Below are 19,707 nucleotides of genomic sequence, written 5' to 3'. Positions count from 1 at the left end.
CACAAAAGGCCGTTATGAAATGTTCACTAACATCACGGAGTATAGGTAACGGAAAGACATTCGCTGAAGGCGAAGTGGTTACAAAGGAGGTTGAATTATTGAATTATACCGAACGTGGTGACTGAGAGTCTCACGTATATTCTGCATACTGCAACCGACCAGGCTCTGATGCCAAGTCCCAAAACAAAATGGCGAAATGAGCAAGAAATAAAAGCAGTGAAGCGCAAACCCTCCCGAAATTAAAGGTCACCTAACGCTTTAATATGTATTCGCGACTTACTCCACTTCTGCACCTAGCAAGAGAACGCATGCTTTCCAGCTTGCAACCGTCTTCTTCTGGATCTCGCCATCGGCTCTTCACGACTGCTAACCGGCTAACCGCCTACCGGCCGTGGCCCCAGCGGAGCAGGGCCTCGTGGGGGTGGAAATTGGCGCAGTTTTCGCCGGCCAACCAGGGGGCACGGATCCGTCGCCGAACTAGCTGTCGTTCAAGTAGACATTTCTGACTTGGCGGAATGACTCGTGACTGGATAGAAGCCCGCTAGAGTGGCCGAACGGTTCTAGGCGCTACAGTATGGAAACGCGCGACCGCTACGGTCGCAGGTTCGAATCCTGCCTCGGTCATGGATGTGTGTGATGTCCCTCAGTTAGTTAGGTTTAAGTAGTTCTAAGTTCTAGGGGACTGATGACCTCTGAAGTTAAGTCTCATAGTACTCAGAGCCATTTGAACCATTTGAGCTAGATAGAATTTAGTCAGGGAGCCGTCAGGGAGGCCTCTTTACAGAGCCAAACGTCCAGGAGAAACTGAGTTTTAGGTTGGTACTACTACTTAGAAGAATAAGAGGGACTAGTTTGGTTTCTCCAAGCCATTCAAACTACCGGCCCATGTTTCCAAGCTAAAAGGTCAGGGCGGGAAAAGGAAAGCCAACATGGCTAGCTGATGGAGACTGCTGAATATGGAAAAATAGAAATACCTCGCTCCAATCCTCTGTCCAGTTTCTTTACGCTGTCGTACCGAAAAAATCAGCAGAATAGCAGGCATGCTATTGCCGTATTAGTAATGATAATAATTGGACTACAATATCGTAAATCGTAAACAAGTGAAAGAAGTGCAAGGTAGATGCACGTCTTTCAATATGCCTCCGAATAAGTCCTAATTTCTCGTCTCTTACCTTCGTGGTCCGTAGGCGACATGTCTGTTGTCGGCAGTAGAATCGTTCTGTAGTCATCTTCAGATGCCAGTTCTCTAAATTTCCTCAGTAGCGTTCCTCGAAAATCAGATCGCCTTTCCTGCAGGGCTTAGCATTTGAGTTCCCGAAGCATCTCCGTAATAGTTGTGTTGATCGAACCTCCTGGTAATAAATTTAGCAGCCCGTCTCTGAATTACTTCGATGTCTTCCTGTAATCCGACCTGGTGCGGATTCCAAACACTAGAGCAGTGCTCAAGAATAGATCGCGCTAGCGTCCTGGATGTTGTATGAGCCACACTTTCCCAAAATTCTCCCAATGAACCGAAATCGACCATTCCCCATCCCTACCACAATCCTCACGTGCCCGTTTCACTTCATATAGATTTGCAACGTTATGCACAGCTATTTAAACGGCGTGAATGTGTCAAGCAGTACACTACTAATACTTTACTCGAAATTTATGGGTTTGTTTCCGCTACACATTCGCTTTGACTTCATTTTTCTGCATTTAGAGCTAGTTGCCGTCCATCAATCCAAGCAGAAATTTTGTGTAAGGTATCTTGGATACTTCCACTGTCACTCAACTTCTACATCTTCCTGTACATCATAGCATCATCAGCAAACAATCGCAGGTTGCTCCCCACCCTGTCGGCCAGGTCATTTATGACACAGAAAATAATAGCGGCCCTGTCACCCTTCCTTGTGGTATCTTGACGATGCCCTTGTCTCTGATGAAAATTCTTTTGGACTTTGCGCTAGCCGTGAGATTCGCAATAAACGCAAGCTACGTAAGCGGCCAATGCCCGAGTTCTCTTTGAAAAACCAAATTGCGATTCCATCAGAATCTTATATAGAGCACTAAGGTTTCTGTAATTTTGTGAAAATGCTGGTATGAAAAATGTGTCATTGACTGATGCCTGTAATGGAAGTAAGGAAGCCGTTCAGCAACTAACGAAGAAAAGAAAAGAGCACGGCCGCTCATCTCTGGTAGCAATAAGATTAATTTAATGTCTCATGAGCTGGGAGAAAACTTCCGTCCTAGGTTACAATGTTTTGACAGCGTGTCTGAAGACAAGACTAAGTATTTTAAAGGAATTCAATTTACTGGAATCTGTAGATTTGCAGAATGTTCATTTATGTGGTCTCATTTCTGCACTTCCATTACAGAGCAACCAGATTTAGCAACGCAACCTTTTGGTCCATTCTGTTTCCTCTCAGAATATAGAATACTCTTTTCTTAATAATCTGTATAGGTAGAGAACTAATATTTATTCCTTACGGACGCTTTGTTTTCAAAGTTTAGTGGGCCTGAGAACAACTTTAAATCCGCAGACTGAAAAAAAAGACAACGCTCAACTCTGCTCCACTTTTTTTCTACGTATTAGGTCTACAACGTTGCTTCCGCCGTTTTGCAATAAATGGGAGTGGCAGAAAGTAGTGGCGTAGTTGGTAGGTCCTAAGTGCCATACAAAAAGCTTAGGCATTTTTAAACATAACACCATCAAAATATTAGTCAATTTTTTATTGTTTCATAAAGTTATTCTCGATTGAATATGTCAACTTACGAGTCCAATTCTGATTTGTCGGAAGTTTTAATTTTGTAATTTAACATAAAGAAATCCGCTGCTGAGGCTCATAAAGTGCTGTGTAAGACTTACGGTGAAGCACCTTTTAGTGAAATAACGTGCAAAGAATGGTTTCAGTGCTTCAGCAACGGTGATTTTGACGTCGAAGATTGCCATGGCTGTGGAAGAGAGGAGGGTTTTCGAAACTACTGAAACCGAAGGAAACAATCGCAGGGGATAGTTATCGAAAGCAACTGATGCGTTTGAGCCGAACCCTGAAGGACGAACGGCCACAACACAGCGACAGACATGAAAATATGATTTTAAAGTATGGCAATGCCCGATCTCATGTCTCAAAAGCCGTCACAGCATACGTGGAAACGTAGAAATGGGAAGTCCTACTTCGCCCGCCATATTCTCCAGCAGCCTCTGACTACCACCTTTTTCGATCAATGGCACACGGCCTTGCTGACCAGTATTGGATCGATTCATGGATCTCCTCAAACGAAACCCAGTTCTTCCATCACTGGATTCGTATTCTGCCCGAAAATGAGAGAAAATGGTTGTCAGCAGTGGACAATACTCGAATTGTAAATTTTGTGTAAGTTTTTCACAATGTTGCCTCGAACTTTGAGAAGAAACTGCGAAAGAAAAGTTTTAGACCTAAAATATCTACCTCAGTTTGAGTAAATACATTTTACAAGCATCAATGGGATCCGAAGCCCATGACTATTTTAAAAATTTATTTCTAGTACTCACTTTACAACTGTAAAGAATTTAACTCCTTTATTGTTGCATGTGCCCCGCACTCTAGTGATTTGCCTTTCCTTTTCTTAAGAAAGGACACGGTGTATAAAATGGATCCCAACTCTGACGAAGACAAAGTGCGCAGAAATTTACTACGATGCTACACTAACTTCGTCAAGTATGGGTAAGTAATCTTTATTTATGAAATAATTGCACCTTTGTCAGGCATCGTCATCGATACATAAAATGCAGTATATTCGTACCTAGAGAGCCCAATGAATAGGACCCGCGGTGGATAAGGTGAATCATGAATGAGGCAGGGTAATCCTTGCTTATAGCCGGCCGGAGTGGCCGATCGGTTCTAGGCGCTACAGTCTGGAACCGCGCGACCGCTACGGTCGCAGGTCCGAATCCTGCCTCGGGCATGGATGTGTGTGATGTCCTTAGGTTAGTTAGGTTTAAGTAGTTCTAAGTTCTAGGATACTGATGACCACAGATGTTAAGTCCCATAGTGCTCAGAGCCATTTGAACCATTTGAGCCAATCCTTGCTTATATAATCGATCGGCACACAACACAGAACCCTTTGACGAAACCTAGGTTTACTGTTGATGCTTAAACAATAAACAAAGTAAGAATAAAAAGGATAGTGTTAGAAAGGAAACAAAAAAAGAAATAACGTGTTATCTAAGACTGATGTTTTAAAATTTCATACTTGTGTCCGGTCGCCCTCACAGCCTCTAAAGGGGAAAATATAGTTTACTGGTTTACCGGTTGTACATATCAGCGACTGTACTTATGCATTAAGGCAGTTACTCAAAATATACTTTTCAGGTTAGTTTTCGGGATGGTAATGAATGATACACTCCTGGAAATGGAAAAAAGAACACATTGACACCGGTGTGTCAGACCCACCATACTTGCTCCGGACACTGCGAGAGGGCTGTACAAGCAATGATCACACGCACGGCACAGCGGACACACCAGGAACCGCGATGTTGGCCGTCGAATGACGCTAGCTGCGCAGCATTTGTGCACCGCCGCCGTCAGTGTCAGCCAGTTTGCCGTGGCATACGGAGCTCCATCGCAGTCTTTAACACTGGTAGCATGCCGCGACAGCGTGGACGTGAACCGTATGTGCAGTTGACGGACTTTGAGCGAGGGCGTATAGTGGGCATGCGGGAGGCCGGGTGGACGTACCGCCGAATTGCTCAACACGTGGGGCGTGAGGTCTCCACAGTACATCGATGTTGTCGCCAGTGGTCGGCGGAAGGTGCACGTGCCCGTCGACCTGGGACCGGACGGCAGCGACGCACGGATGCACGCCAAGACCGTAGGATCCTACGCAGTGCCGTAGGGGACCGCACCGCCACTTCCCAGCAAATTAGGGACACTGTTGCTCCTGGGGTATCGGCGAGGACCATTCGCAACCGTCTCCATGAAGCTGGGCTACGGTCCCGCACACCGTTAGGCCGTCTTCCGCTCACGCTCCAACATCGTGCAGCCCAACTCCAGTGGTGTCGCGACAGGCGTGAATGGAGGGACGAATGGAGACGTGTCGTCTTCAGCGATGAGAGTCGCTTCTGCCTTGGTGCCAATGATGGTCGTATGCGTGTTTGGCGCCGTGCAGGTGAGCGCCACAATCAGGACTGCATACGACCGAGGCACACAGGGCCAACACCCGGCATCATGGTGTGGGGAGCGATCTCCTACACTGGCCGTACACCACTGGTGATCGTCGAGGGGACACTGAATAGTGCACGGTACATCCAAACCGTCATCGAACCCATCGTTCTACCATTCCTAGACCGGCAAGGGAACTTGCTGTTCCAACAGGACAATGCACGTCCGCATGTATCCCGTGCCACCCAACGTGCTCTAGAAGGTGTAAGTCAACTACCCTGGCCAGCAAGATCTCCGGATCTGTCCCCCATTGAGCATGTTTGGGACTGGATGAAGCGTCGTCTCACGCGGTCTGCACGTCCAGCACGAACGCTGGACCAACTGAGGCGCCAGGTGGAAATGGCATGGCAAGCCGTTCCACAGGACTACATCCAGCATCTCTACGATCGTCTCCATGGGAGAATAGCAGCCTGCATTGCTGCGAAAGGTGGATATACACTGTACTAGTGCCGACATTGTGCATGCTCTGTTGCCTGTGTCTATGTGCCTGTGGTTTTGTCAGTGTGGTCATGTGATGTATCTGACCCCAGGAATGTGTCAATAAAGTTTCCCCTTCCTGGGACAATGAATTCACGGTGTTCTTATTTCAATTTCCAGGAGTGTAGAAATAAAGAACGAAGTTCTGGAACAATTCCAGAATTTGTTTCGAAGTCATGTAGCCTTCTCACTTAAACGTCTGTTGTATCATACTAAGAGGCGTGAATAATTTATGGACAAATCTTAGCAGATTTTCTCTCGAATGGATGTCGTTTTAAGTTCGGTCAGCGAGGAGGTTTTTTCAAATACGAAAATGAATACACGAATATAGTCAGCAAATGTTACGAATGAAAGTCTCAAATTACGCCAGCATTCGGGTTATCTTGTTTAAGCTTTACTATACGAATGTAATTCCTCCTGTATGATAAAGTTTCAAAACAGTAGTTCTTTCAGTTCCACCAAACGAGGAATCCGCAATTGGCTGTGAAAAGCAGATAAATAGTGTAGCAGTTGTAGAGGATGTTTCGGAAATAACTGAAGGCGGGTATATTTGGATGTACACATGGTGAGATGCATACCTAGCTTCCATAGTGATGGAGGACGTGGGGACGTCAACTGCACACATTTTCATGAGCTGATACCATTTAAATGGCGAAAACTAAATACTCTTTATACCTTATTTTATTTACATATCCGAACATGTGTATTTATTAGTTTCCGAATTTAATTACAATCGACACTGAAGCCACAACGCTTCATTTTAAAACGTAGACTATGGCTATCGATTTACAGTCCATCTGTATGCCTTATCATCGGTACTGATCATAAAAATTTCATGTCTTTTTTACAGAAACCCCACTCCAGAAGCTGATCCGGTGGTCTGGGAGCCCTACAACAACTCCAGTCGCAGCTATATGCTCATGCAGGCCACCTTCACACTTTCGCATGGCAAGGATGCGTAACGCATGGACTTCTGGGAAGAAAATGTGCCGCTGATACCTTACGCGAATATCTACTCTAAGCGCAACGTTTAACACAGGACCAATGTATGAAACTGGAACAATTACAACTTGTAAATAAATAATAAATAAGTAAACAGTGGTGTTGCATTGTTGGCTGAAACATCCCAAAGGGTACTTCAACTGTCTAATATGAAAGGATTGCCACTTTGCTCGCATCGGCACAAATCATTGCGGAGTGTGAGCCGTATACCATGAGTGTGGCTCTTCATTGTGGATGGTTGTAATGAGTGTTCGTAGAGCGAAATGTTTTGTTTCTGTTGTAAGATGATAGAAGCAGAAGGTGAAACTCAGAGCTGACACAGCTTCCTTCTCCCGACTAGCAGCAAAGGAATAGCCGAGTTTAAGGTGACCATCCGATGGACGGATGACCATCAAAAGTGTCTATAATTAAATAAAAAGTAAGACAAAAAGTAAGCGTTGACGTTTAAATGTAAATCAGCTTATAAGTGTAATACTGCCATGTGAATTCTAAGTGACTTGCGGGGGGAAAAGGGGGGGGGGTACGGAATGAGAAGTGGATAAAAGTATTTTAGTAATACTGGGGTCACTTACATCTAACCATACCGGAAAGTGGGTCGGAATATTTAACGACCGTGTGCCTAGATTGCACGTATCTGTTTCCCCTGATCTTCTCTTTGCTGCACCCACAAACTGCAATTGCCGGCCGGTGTGATCGAGCGGTTCTAGGCGCTTCAGTCTGGAACCGTGCGACCGCTATCCTGCCTCGGGCATGGATGTGTGTGATGTCCTTAGGTTAGTTAGGTTTAAGTAGTTCTAAGTCTCGGGGACTGATGACCTCAGATGGGTTGGGTTGTTTTGGGGGAGGAGACCAGACAGCGAGGTCATCGGTCGCATCGGATTAGGAAAGGAAGTCGGCCGTGCCCTTTCGAAGGAACCATCCCGGCATTTGCCTGGAGCGATTTAGGGAAATCACGGAAAACCTAAATCAGGATGGCCGGACACGGGATTGAACCGTCGTCCTCCCGAATGCGAGTCCAGGGTGCTAGCCACTGCGCCACCTCGCTCGGTACGACCTCAGATGTTAAGCCTCATAGTGCTCAAAGCCATTTGAACCATTTGAACAAACTGCAATCGAGTCCTGTGATTACTGGATATAATTAACAGCAGGTTGGGGTAGCAGACATGTAATGTGAACGACAAATGTCTGGTAAAAACCCAGGTATATTCTACCACTAAACATGTAAGTTTGTACTACACTGTTCACAACTGTTTTGATAAGCAACATAATCAAACTGAGATAACACTTCACTCACAGACGACTGCTTGCATTGCAGATCACTCACAAGGTTCGTTTGCCAGCACCTCGATTATTTGGAATTCACTTAGTTAAGCTTTTGATAGTCGACACAGTTTCTTGTAATCAACGCTTGTTCTTCCTCAAGATGGTAGCAATCACTTTCACGAGTGGGCGCGAAACCGTTCTACGACACGCCTAGCTGTTGATCTCCCGATCTGATATACGAAGGAAAGCATCCCCAGTCGTGAATTTTAATTACACGCTGTTTATAGGTCACTCTCAGAAATCGACTGAACGATGATCAAATCCACGTTTGTTGATTCTGTAGCTGTAGGTGTGCGGGAGAAGGTTACTTCGACGACACGAGACGCGAATACGGAAGGAGCACTTTTCATAATAATCCACTCATATTTTCGCTGACGAAAACTGATATAAAACACATAACTTCCATGCTCAACGTTTCAGCCGTTTTAGGCAATGTAACAGTCACCGTTTTTGTAGGCCATACGACTGGCGATACCCGTGGCGCCCAAAATGGAAACTCACGCTCGACTCAGTAACAATTTTTTCGCTCTCGAGAGAAGCAACAATCGGTTTTGAGATGTCGTTCGCGGGCCGCTCCGTGGCTCTCGCCGCGCTTTCCTTCACGGCAACTCCTCGACCGGAAATGGTTATTTTTTAACTGAAAGGAAGTTGAACATAGTCCCTTCTGAAACGTAGTGAATAACGAAATACTTCTGTTTTCTCTGTGTTTCAATGACAAATCTTCCTTGCGCCTTTATTTATTTTTCTGGCTTGAACCATGAGAGATAAGCGATTACCTGTACAGTATTGACAGAATTCTGAGATAGTTCTAGTTGTACCTTTCTCAAATACTTTTCACTTCTGAAACACTTTTGTGCACAATTACGTCTTAATGTAACAATTATTGTGAATGGTGGATATTTATTACATTTTTCCTTTCGGAAAATTCGATGAGGACAGATCTGCCGAAAGTCAAGAGAAATATACTTTCTCAACAGTACTGTTTGTGATACATCAGTACTATCAGTAATCGTCCAAAAGTGGTCAGTGTTAATTCAGAAACGACGACGGGTATATTCTGAATTATTTGATTATGAAACATGATGGTTACCACTCCTGAATACAACAAAATATGCATTGCCATTGCTGCTTGAGAATGAGAAACTTTGGAATTTTGATGGCAAAATTTGACAGCCATAAGCGCAAAATTCCTTCAATGTTGTTTATCTGTGAATCCTCTGTTTCTAGTTATATTAGACACTGCCTTACAAACAAACAAAAAAAATGATGCACGCAGAAGACATGGTCGGATTTGAAAGTAACTTCATGTCGGCGGCTACGTAAATAGTTCTAGAGTCCCTATTCTGTGTGACAAGTAGAATGACCACCATAGTCCATTAGTAATGTTCAAGTTTCTATTATTACCACGCCTGGTAGTGTACATAAGGGACGTGGACGGCGTCATTTTCAGCGAACACTTCGAAGGAGACAGAAATGGCGTTTCTTTATATGAGACTGTCAGAACGTGGCAGAGATTGAATGGGTCCTCTGTTTAGACGACTGGTCGAATCATGCAATATCCAGATTTGTGGATCATTCGGATGTGAGAGTGGCCGGATGTTAGACTGCATAGGAACATGATTTGAGGCATACCCGTCAAGGTTCCGGAAGACAACGTGTAGCCATTACAAGAGAGGACAGCCGTAGGCTTGTTATGCACCGAGCATAATTTTTGAAATTTCATAACGTTTCCTCCTCCCCTTCGCTATTTGTTGCCTGGCAGTAAATTAGTGATTTTAAGGTTGGCAAAACACGTATTGGCTGTTGCATACAGACGTTCCACGCCTAAAATTCATTAATATAACGGTAACTACGTTGTTGTACAATTTGCATGAAGACTGTTAACCGATCCTCATCAAACTACTAAATTATGAGAATTAGGTTTCCCCTGATAACGCAATTCGCTTAATCTTTTTATTACCCAAATATGTTGCAGCATAATTCATCCGTCATAAGTATTGTCGTATTTTATCGACGTCGTAAAATACATTTTTACGGAATAACTCCTGACTAGAAAATTCAGTCTGCCAACATTTTTTTCACTTGTAATCTTTCTGATTAAAATATTTGTGGATAATATTAAAACTTTATGGTTTGCATATCAGGCGGAACCCAATCTCTTAACTTTAGACACAAGCTACCCCTTTCCTCCTCATCCTGACCTTCTGTCAGTAAGATCAACCAAATCATGGAGTAGCATTAGGTACGGACATGACCGTCGAACAGCAAATCTGTAAAGTTAGATGACTGCTAGAGAGCGTGTTGTACTTGCAGTTGCAGATATGAAGAGCACGTGTCTCTTGAGGTTCTTCTGTACAGACAAAGAGATCGGTAAGCCAAACCTGTTATGACAAGTTGCTTAATAACGCGCTGGTCAACATTTGGAACGTAGTTCAACAGCGACTTTGCATGACGTGAATTTGACAAGCCCTTGGTAGGTTTCCGAATCTCTACACACAGGTCACGCAACTCCCGTAAATTACGAGCCGGTTGTTCATGGACGCTGTGCTGGCGGCCGATAACGTCCCACATGTGTTCTACTGAACTCCAGGCAGCTTTAGGGACCAAGACATCGACGTTAGCCCGCTATCACGGTCCTCAAGCCACCGTAGAATGATTGTGGCCTTGTGACACGGACAGCTACCTTGCTGGAAGATGCTACCGCCGTCGGCAAAGACATCAAGCATGATGCGGTACAGCTGGTCGGTAACAATATTCACGTAGTTCTTAACTGTCATGGTGCATTTGATTACTACCATAGATCTCATGGGAACACGGATTAACGTTCCCAATGGCCCCATGGCATAAAACTAAACCCATCAGCCAGCAACCGTGAACTGATGCATGTTTCAAACACCCGTTCGCCTGGATGACGGCGTATCCGACCGGGGATCACACGGAACGTGATTCGTCCTACTATGTGACACATTTCCATTGTTTAACGGTTTCGTTTATCCGCTGCCCATCACAATCGTAATTGAAGAAGTCGTTAGGTCAACAATGGAACAAGTAAGGTTCATCTGGTGCGGAGTCACATGTCCAACAATGTACCTGAACGGTGTGCATCGAACTTTGACTGTACGATCTTTCTACCTTGTTGTCAGATCTGTGACAGATCGCTGCCTACCCTCCTTTATAGAGCGGACAACTCTCCGAAATCCACGTTTTGTGATGAGGCATAGTCATACAACACGTTGTTCCCTACTTTCACGGTTCTCTAACCATTTGCCATAGATACCCACGACAGCAGCACATGAATAGCGGATCCCCTTCGCTGTTTTCTAGATGATAGATCCCAGGCGCCTGGCCGTGACAATCTGCCCTTGTCAAAGTCATCTTAGGTCAGCCGACTTCCCATTTTCGATTTGTATCGTCGCTACAATGATTCGTCATTCGTTTCTGCTCTGCTTATGTAATTTCTGTACCGCGCGCGCCCCTTACCCAAAGTACCAACAGGCAGCATTCAGTCTCGGGGCGGCCAAAGGTCATAATATTTTGTCTCATCACCATTAATTTCGATTTTATAAAATGCGCATTAAGGCTTGAATTTAAAGGATAATTCATTCGTATGGGTTTAGTTTACGTTTAAAAGATCAAATTAATTTAGTCTTATAGCTGCGAAGTTATTTACTGCAAGACAATTAAAACAAACAACGATATGCATACAATCACTAAATGAGAAGATATATGATACAAATATATAGCGTATCAGATAATGAAACTTAATCTTCCGAAATATATATATTTAAAAATTGGAAACATTGATGAACAGCTACACGATGAAGGACTGACTGAGCAGATGGTAAGTATTTTCTTTTCTCTCAGACATCAAAATTGTGGCAGCCATACTGCCTTGGTAACATTAAAATACCTGTTCTTTGGGATAACTAGTCAGCGTTATACAGTGAGACAAGACCGTATAAAAGTCAACGGATTCCCATCGCCGGGAAGAGGCTGCAGCGTGATATATAGAGCCAGGTAGGGGCGAATACTGGGATGCTAGCTTAGCATCTGTAAACAGAGCAACAACTGTGCCTCGTGCTCTCGTCGGTAAATCTCAGATCATAGCACTCTCTAGCTTTCTAACTTTCTAACACACACATTCTGATAGAAGGCTTCTACCTATTAAGAGCGATTGAACTAACTTGTATGAGGGATAGTCGTAAATTAACATCTGGGTGGCTATTAAAAATAACAATTTCTCGTAACTCAGTGGCACTTGCGTGGTTTCAGAAAGAGACTTCTAAGGTCATGTTGCATCAGTCAGCTCTCTGTTTTGATAGTCAGTGTGTAAGTGGCAAGTGATTGAAATGAATGGTGTAATTGCATCTCCTGCCATTTATCAAGTGTATTCTGTAACTCCCTTCCTGCAAGCAGAAGTACTCAGTGCTGCTGAAATTCATCATTGATTGCATCATGTGTACTGGAATGGTATTATTAGTGATGGTGTTGTGAGGGAGTGGTGCAGAAAATACAAGGCTCGTCACAAATGGTGCATGATGAAATTGGTCAACAAAGGAGATTGCTAAAGATCACCCATGCAGTCCATCCTAGAATATTGCTCAAGTGTGTAATCATCAAAATAAGCCGGCCGGGGAGGCCGAGCGGTTCTAGGCGCTACAGTCTGGAAACGCGCGACCGCTGCGGTCGCAGGTTCGAATCCAGTCTCGGGCATGGATGTGTGTGGTGTCCTTAGGTTAGTTAGGTTTAAGTAGTTCTAAGTTCTAGGGGACTGATGACCTCAGAAGTGAAGTCCCATAGTGCTCAGACCCATCATAATAAAATAAGGGAAACATATAGGTGTTCGTTTTTTCCGCGCTCTTGTCGAGATTGGAATAACAGAATTATTGTGAAGGTGGTTCGATGAACCCTCTGCCAGGCACTTAAGTGTGATTTGTGTAGTATCAATGTAGATATAGATGTAAAGGTAGACCTGTACCAAACAGGATTAACAGGGGATATTGAATGTGTACAGAAGAGCCGCGTGAGTGGTCACAGGCTTGTTTGAGCCATGTGAGGCTTTCATACACATGTTCATGTGGTATAACAAGAGGACGTCTGCCGACAAATAACTAACAAACAGATAATCAGACATCATTATGTTGTTGCATTATGCTTTCTTTTCATATGACATATCTTTGTAGGACGAATCGTCCACATTTTCTCTATTATCGTATACAACAATACAGCACGCAAATAAAATCACTAAAATCACTTGTATATGAAATCACTTTACTCTTACGTTTACCACCACATATGTACGTTCCTATTGCGAGAGCACAGAAATTCAAGCAGGGCAGTCTGCACAGATCTCTGAAAGCATGAACTGTAACAGATACCTTTTCAGTACAGCCTTTCATACTTTGGCCGTACGGTCAGAAAAGTGGGAGAAAATTATACTGGACTCCAGCAGCAGCAGCACACACGTCTGAAACAAGCCATCGGTCGTGCAACTCTGCTTGCCTACTAGAGACTCCTGAATTTCTGATAAACATAGGTACTGATAGTAACTGAAATTCTGGTTCGGATAAAGGAGAAGATGCGTCAATGAGTGGAAGGTTTTATGGTTGTGTCCTAGTGGATACAAGCTGCTTGGAGAGACTGGAACACCAGTAACTGTTGTCCTCCCTTACATTCCAAATGAGTGTTTGTATTAGTTTCAATAATTTGCATCATTGCTCGACTGTGAATTCTATTTTGTTGTGTTGAGAGTTTTAAGTGTTCAGTAATGTTTTTGTCCATAAGCTGTGACAACACAATAAACGGCACCGTAGTACCTGTAAAATTCTAGCCGTTTTTTCGTTGTACTTTCCAAACCTATAAGGTTGGACGAATCATTTGTTTGGCTGTACCCCGGAAAACGGATTTGTACGCCACATGTTTGTAGCTAGAGCCACTTGGCTGTTCAAAATTATTTACAAGCACTAACACACCATCTGTTGGTAGCCATAACAGTGTAATAATGTGTTTATTTTACATGTACATGAGATTTTTATGATTTATTTTACATGTATATGAGATTGAAATGAGAGAGAAAAGATAAGATATAAGAATATTGTACTTTAGCTTTTGTACACTGCCAAATCACATTCATGTGACCCCTGTCAAAAGCCTGAATGACTATTATTTGTGGCCGTGCGGTTGTAGGAGCTTCAGTCTGAAACCGCGTGACCACTACGGTCGCAGGTTCGAATCCTGCCTCGGGAATGGATGTGTGTGATTTCCTTAGGTTAGTTAGGTTTAAGTAGTTCTAAGTTCTAGGGGACTGATGACCACAGATGTTAAGTCCCATAGTTCTCAGAGCCATTTGAACCAACTATTATTTGCATCGCCAACGACTGCGAAACGCGCAGGAAGAGCGAATGGGGTTCTTGAAGTTATCCACAGGGATGTGGAGCCATGTCGACTCCAGTGTTATTCACAGCCGCGCTAGGTTTCTCGGTTGAGAACCCTTGGCGTGAACAGCCCGACTGAGGCTATTCCACTGATTCTCGATTGGGAGTTAATCCGGAGTTTGGTGGCCACGGGAGTACGGTTAAATCGTCGTGGTGCTCTTCCCACAAATCACATACTCGTATACTGCGAGCTGTGTGACATGTTGCATTGTCCTGCGGTAGACGCCATCGTGCCAAGGAAAAATGAACTGCATATAGAGGTGGACACGGTCCCCAAGGATATACACACACTTGTGGTGACCCATTGCACATTACAGAATGACGAGATCACAAGGTAATGCCAGGACAATATTCTCCAGACTGTAACGCTCCCTCCTCCGGCCTGGACCTTTCTGACGACTGTTGCGTGGTGTCTTCTTTCAGAGGATTCACGCCGTACACTCCAGTGCCCAGTTGTCGTCTCAAAAGACCACGTGTCGCCATTTAGTGGACTTCCAAAGGCGGTATTGGGGTGCAAATTTCGTTGTCGCCAATGAAGAACAGTCAGCATTGGTGCACGATCCAGGCGTCTGCTGCGAAGGCCCATACGTAGCTACGTTCGCTGAACGATCGTTGAGGAGATGTTGTTGGCACACCTTTGATTCATCTGTGTGGTCAGTTGCTCAATAGTTGCACGTCTATTCCCGCTTAAACATCTGCCCGGTCGTCGTTTACACCTGTCATTTATGGCTCGTGGTGCAGCATAGTTGCCTTTGAGCCGGTTTTGGATAATACCATTTCGCTATGCACGGTGTATTTTAACGACGGAGGCATGCGAACAGTTTACAAACCCAGCCGTATCGGGAATTTTTCCACCACTGGCCCGAAAAGCTAGTATTCATGCCATTTTGGACGTCCGATAAATCACTCAGTTTTCGCATGACAACAACGACTGCATTGAAACTGGCGGAACTAAAGCTGTGAGGACGAGTCGTCAGTCGTGCTTGGATAGCTCAGATGGTAGAACACTTGCCTGCGAAAGGCAAAGGTCCCGAGTTCAAGTCTCGGTCCGGCACACAGTTTTAATCTGCCAGGAAATTTCATGTCAGCGCACACTCCGCTGCAGAGTGAAAATCTCATTCTGAACGACTGCATTGTTTTTCCACGTGGTCACGTTTATGTAAATGGACCGTCCAATTCTACATGATAGAGTTTAGTCAAAGTGAATTTACCATCGATATTATTCAAGCAGTAACAGTGCATTGTAGAGCAGGACAATAGAAGGGAACTGCGTTTTTGGCTGAATATGATTTGTATACCTGTTAGACTTGTCAAAATGATTGACACACTTAAAGTATGAGCCAATAGTACTGTGTAAAAGATAAAAACGTTGTACGAAATGAAATGGTTCCAAGAATTTAGCCGATTACGAGAGAGTTGCTGATTTAGGAAGTTACGCCGAGAATGAGAACTCGACAGAGTTACGTGGACTGCTATCCTAAAGATGCGTGTAGGATAATACTTGTACCTATGGTCATATAGTTATTTTTTATTGTGTGTCATACATAAAACGAAACGGCGACTGATTTATGTGGACTGCTGTTGGAAAACTACATGTAACTTTATACTTCTGCTCTCTACTGTTGGAGTTAACATTTTAAACATTGCGTCATGTATAAAACTTTGTACTTACGTCAGTCTGGCTTACCATACACTGAAGTACAGCAAAATGTTTCACAGTCGAAATCCCTCCTTACAGTAAACATTTAATTTATTCAATAAATTTTGCGAAAAATGAGTATGTGGCTGGTGAAGTTAATTCAACTCTGCTCTGGAATGACTTCCCAGAAATGATTCAGTTCTGTTTTCGTGCTTCTAAATCTACAGCTACTGTTGCATTTATACCCCATATACAGTGCTCAAAAAGCATTTAGAGTTGGTTGAAATAAAAATGACATCAATTTCTTTTGTAATTAGTGCTGCGACAAACGCCTCTGGAACAAAAGGTGAAGATTTCTTATTACTGTAGTAGTAATGCTCATCAGGAAAGACTGATAAGTGCTTCATTGCTTTTTTTTAGATGCAAAATTCTAAAAGTGAAAAAACCGTTTTGCACTCTGTGAACAAGTTATTATTGAAAAGCTTTGACCTAATTATCCTTGCTCATAAGAGCGTATAGTCCTTTGGTAAAATCAGTAACAGTAACTACGAACAGTAGTTTTTACAAGGCACGTTCCTTTTCTTCCCAAATAACGATAACGCATGACTTATCACCGTAAAGTTCAACGAAGAAATTTTTGAACCCATTCAAATGTTTGCTACAGTGTTTCTTATACTATTGCTTTGTACAGTCGTGCGTGTGTAAATGCGTAAGTAGTCATTGCTAGGCAGCCCCTTTACATTATAGATTCACACTTAGTTAATACAAACTATTTTCTGAGACGTTTGCATGAAACCCATGACGCAAATTTTACAAAAGTGTCACTCTGCCAAACAACTTTTACAGTCCTTGTAGTTCAATTATTTTTCTAATATGAAAAACAACACAGGTGCTACACAACGTAGCATTTATCCACATACCTGAATTGGATTTTATTTTCATCTTCGCTGCTCTGTATTTAAGAAAAACATCAAAGCTTTCTTTCAAAATTTCAAATGGCAATAAGTGACAGAAGAAGTGAAAACAATCTTGCTTCAAACAAGCCTTATTTACCAGTGACTATATTACGTTATTCTATGGTGTTTAATTTATGCCAGTGACAAAGTTCCATTAGTATTATATGTACACCATTGGCCTATGTGGAAAGAAGCCAGTGACATCTAAATATGTTGTCAATCAGTATATTGAAACGTCGCCCTTCTGCAACTTAAGTGAACCTTAAAATCTAGAGGCCATGAGATTCAACTTGCTTTATGGAAATTTGATGTAACTATGCAGTTAGAATCTATGCTTCACTTTGTTTTAAAATGCAGATATACTGTTCTTTACATTGCTACCTCCTCACTATTTGTTTCTGTATGAAATTTATCTCACCTTTACTTCCCAATTTATAAAAGTTTACATATTGTCAAAACTACGTACTCACAAATTATTATTCAAGTTAAGCTCATTTGCTAATCTTTGACTAAACAGAATTTAATTTGAACTGAGCTGCCACTGGTCTGAATACAATTTTCCTTTATATTACATGTGCAACTGAAGTACAACAATTATCTGACCCTAATCAAAATTTCCACTTACGTCATGTCTTGACAACATTGTTCCAGATTTCTCCAAAGCACAACAAGAAACAGCAAGCAGGCAGCAGTTAAGCTACATTCTATTTATAAATAAAATTTCCAAACTATTCTCAAACTGTTTCATACAATGTGGTAATGTGCAATGATAAACAGTGGGATGGGAGAGTAACTATTCCTGTGAAATGATATTCCAAGACAACTACTTTAGAATAAATTATGTATTCAAACAGACAGAGTAAAACTTCATGCAATAGTCACACATAACATATGTCTGAACGCTACTTTACCTAACAAACTGAACAATGATTTAAAGCAGGAGCAATGTTAACAGAGAATTTCTATAAAAATCAGCAGCTTAATCAGTTAATGTGTTACTGCATGACTCAGGGAAGTGGGGTGATCTTTCTCTCAGCTCTGAACGAATGAACAAAGTTAACTAGCTCACAATAATCATTCTGACAAATTAGCTGCGTAGTGCTGCAGTCTTACTTCAAGCTTCTTCTCTTCGAAAAATAATAACATTATTCTAAATTTGTATTCCCTTTGCTTTGTAATATATACATCTCACTCATCGTTGCTGTTCTTTGCAATCAATTTTTCTTCATCTAACTGATACAATCACAAGTTCACACAGCATTACTAATGCGTCCACCACCTACCACACTTCAACTAAGAATGTATCAGACTGCACAGAGGCAACGACTGTGCCATGACAAGGCCAAAGATTGTTTAACAGTAGCGTAACTTGCTCTCTTTCTGATGTGCACATGGCTAATATATAAAAATTAAAATGACATGACTACATTACATATCCTCCCCCTTCCCCGAGTAGAATTTTGAACATAGGTCATTTCAGATAGGAATGGGACGAGGACAGAATTCTAAACATTATGGATAGAAACATACAAAACATGTTTTAGGTACAAGAATATGAGTTAAGGACTATAAGTAAAAATATTTACAAAATTCAGGAACATGGGAATGAAGTAATCAACAGAATCACTAGAGGTAGTTTATCATGTTTTATGATGTCTGAGATCGTTCTGCACTGGCTATTTTGAAAGTTTATATTTCACGTTTTCTATCGAAGTAGTATTGGTGATCTACACTATTCTTGTAGCACACAGGAAGTACGTTAGTGTGTTAGTGTACAACATAAGGCCTACATTTCTGAAGCACAGTCACATATGTCAGTAGTGATTTGTATGACAAAAGTAGGCAGAAGGGTCTTTGTTACAAATGAAAAAACTTTCTTTAGCTGTTTGCAATAATGTCAGTGTTGTGGGGAGCTATGTGGAAGCAGACGCAGTCAGACTAAGCACAGTTCTCAGTTGATAACCCCACGCACGCATAAACAGTAAAATATTGTAGTATGTGCTTGTAGCATCGAAGAGTTCCTTATGAAAGTCATTTGCAGCTTGTATCAGTGAAATACGCCAACTTGTGACAGAGAATATTTCAGTATAGAATCAGTAGACACATTTCTACTGCCTTGACAAGTCTAAATCATTTGTGGTCACTGGTCAATCAGTTACAATTTGTTACGTTTAGAATATACAGTTACCTATATTAAGACAGGAGTAATAATATTTCTACATCTATAAAAGAGTAAGAAATATGGCACCATGGTTTTACAATAACGAATTACAGAAGCATCAGACAAGTGCATCATCTGAAATAGTGCATAGTAATAAGCATGGTAAGAAAGAATTATTATTTGTGTGCAGAATGAGCTACAGAAAATTATAAATCCATTGGAATAAATACGTATGCATAAAATCTGTCAAAATACAAAAAAGTGTAGGGAGTAAGGTAGAAAGAGAGACATAAGGATAGTGATCATATACTTGAAATAAGCACATAAGGATAGTGGTCACAAACACACACACACACACACACACACAGTGATCATATACTTGAAATAAGCACATAAGGATAGTGGTCACACATAAACATGGATTAGTGACTAACCAAAGTACTTTATGCAATCAGTTAAACGTCAGTCCATTATTATACCTAATATGGTCTGGAATTAACGTGCTATCTAGCTATATTTGATCGTTTACTTT

The 19,707-nt window shown here is 42.3% G+C and overlaps 1 pseudogene; it reads left to right on the top strand.

Annotated features, from left to right (window-relative positions):
• The window catches only part of LOC126474578 (para-nitrobenzyl esterase-like), a 54,416-nt pseudogene extending 47,722 nt beyond the window's left edge, over nt 1–6,694 (top strand).
• The last annotated feature ends 13,013 nt before the right edge of the window (nt 6,695–19,707 follow it).

Source organism: Schistocerca serialis, chromosome 4 (genome assembly GCF_023864345.2).
Source record: "Schistocerca serialis cubense isolate TAMUIC-IGC-003099 chromosome 4, iqSchSeri2.2, whole genome shotgun sequence".
NCBI lineage: Eukaryota > Metazoa > Arthropoda > Insecta > Orthoptera > Acrididae > Schistocerca > Schistocerca serialis.
The sequence above is the reverse complement of the archived record's forward strand: the minus strand, read 5'-3'. Positions and strand labels throughout refer to the sequence as shown.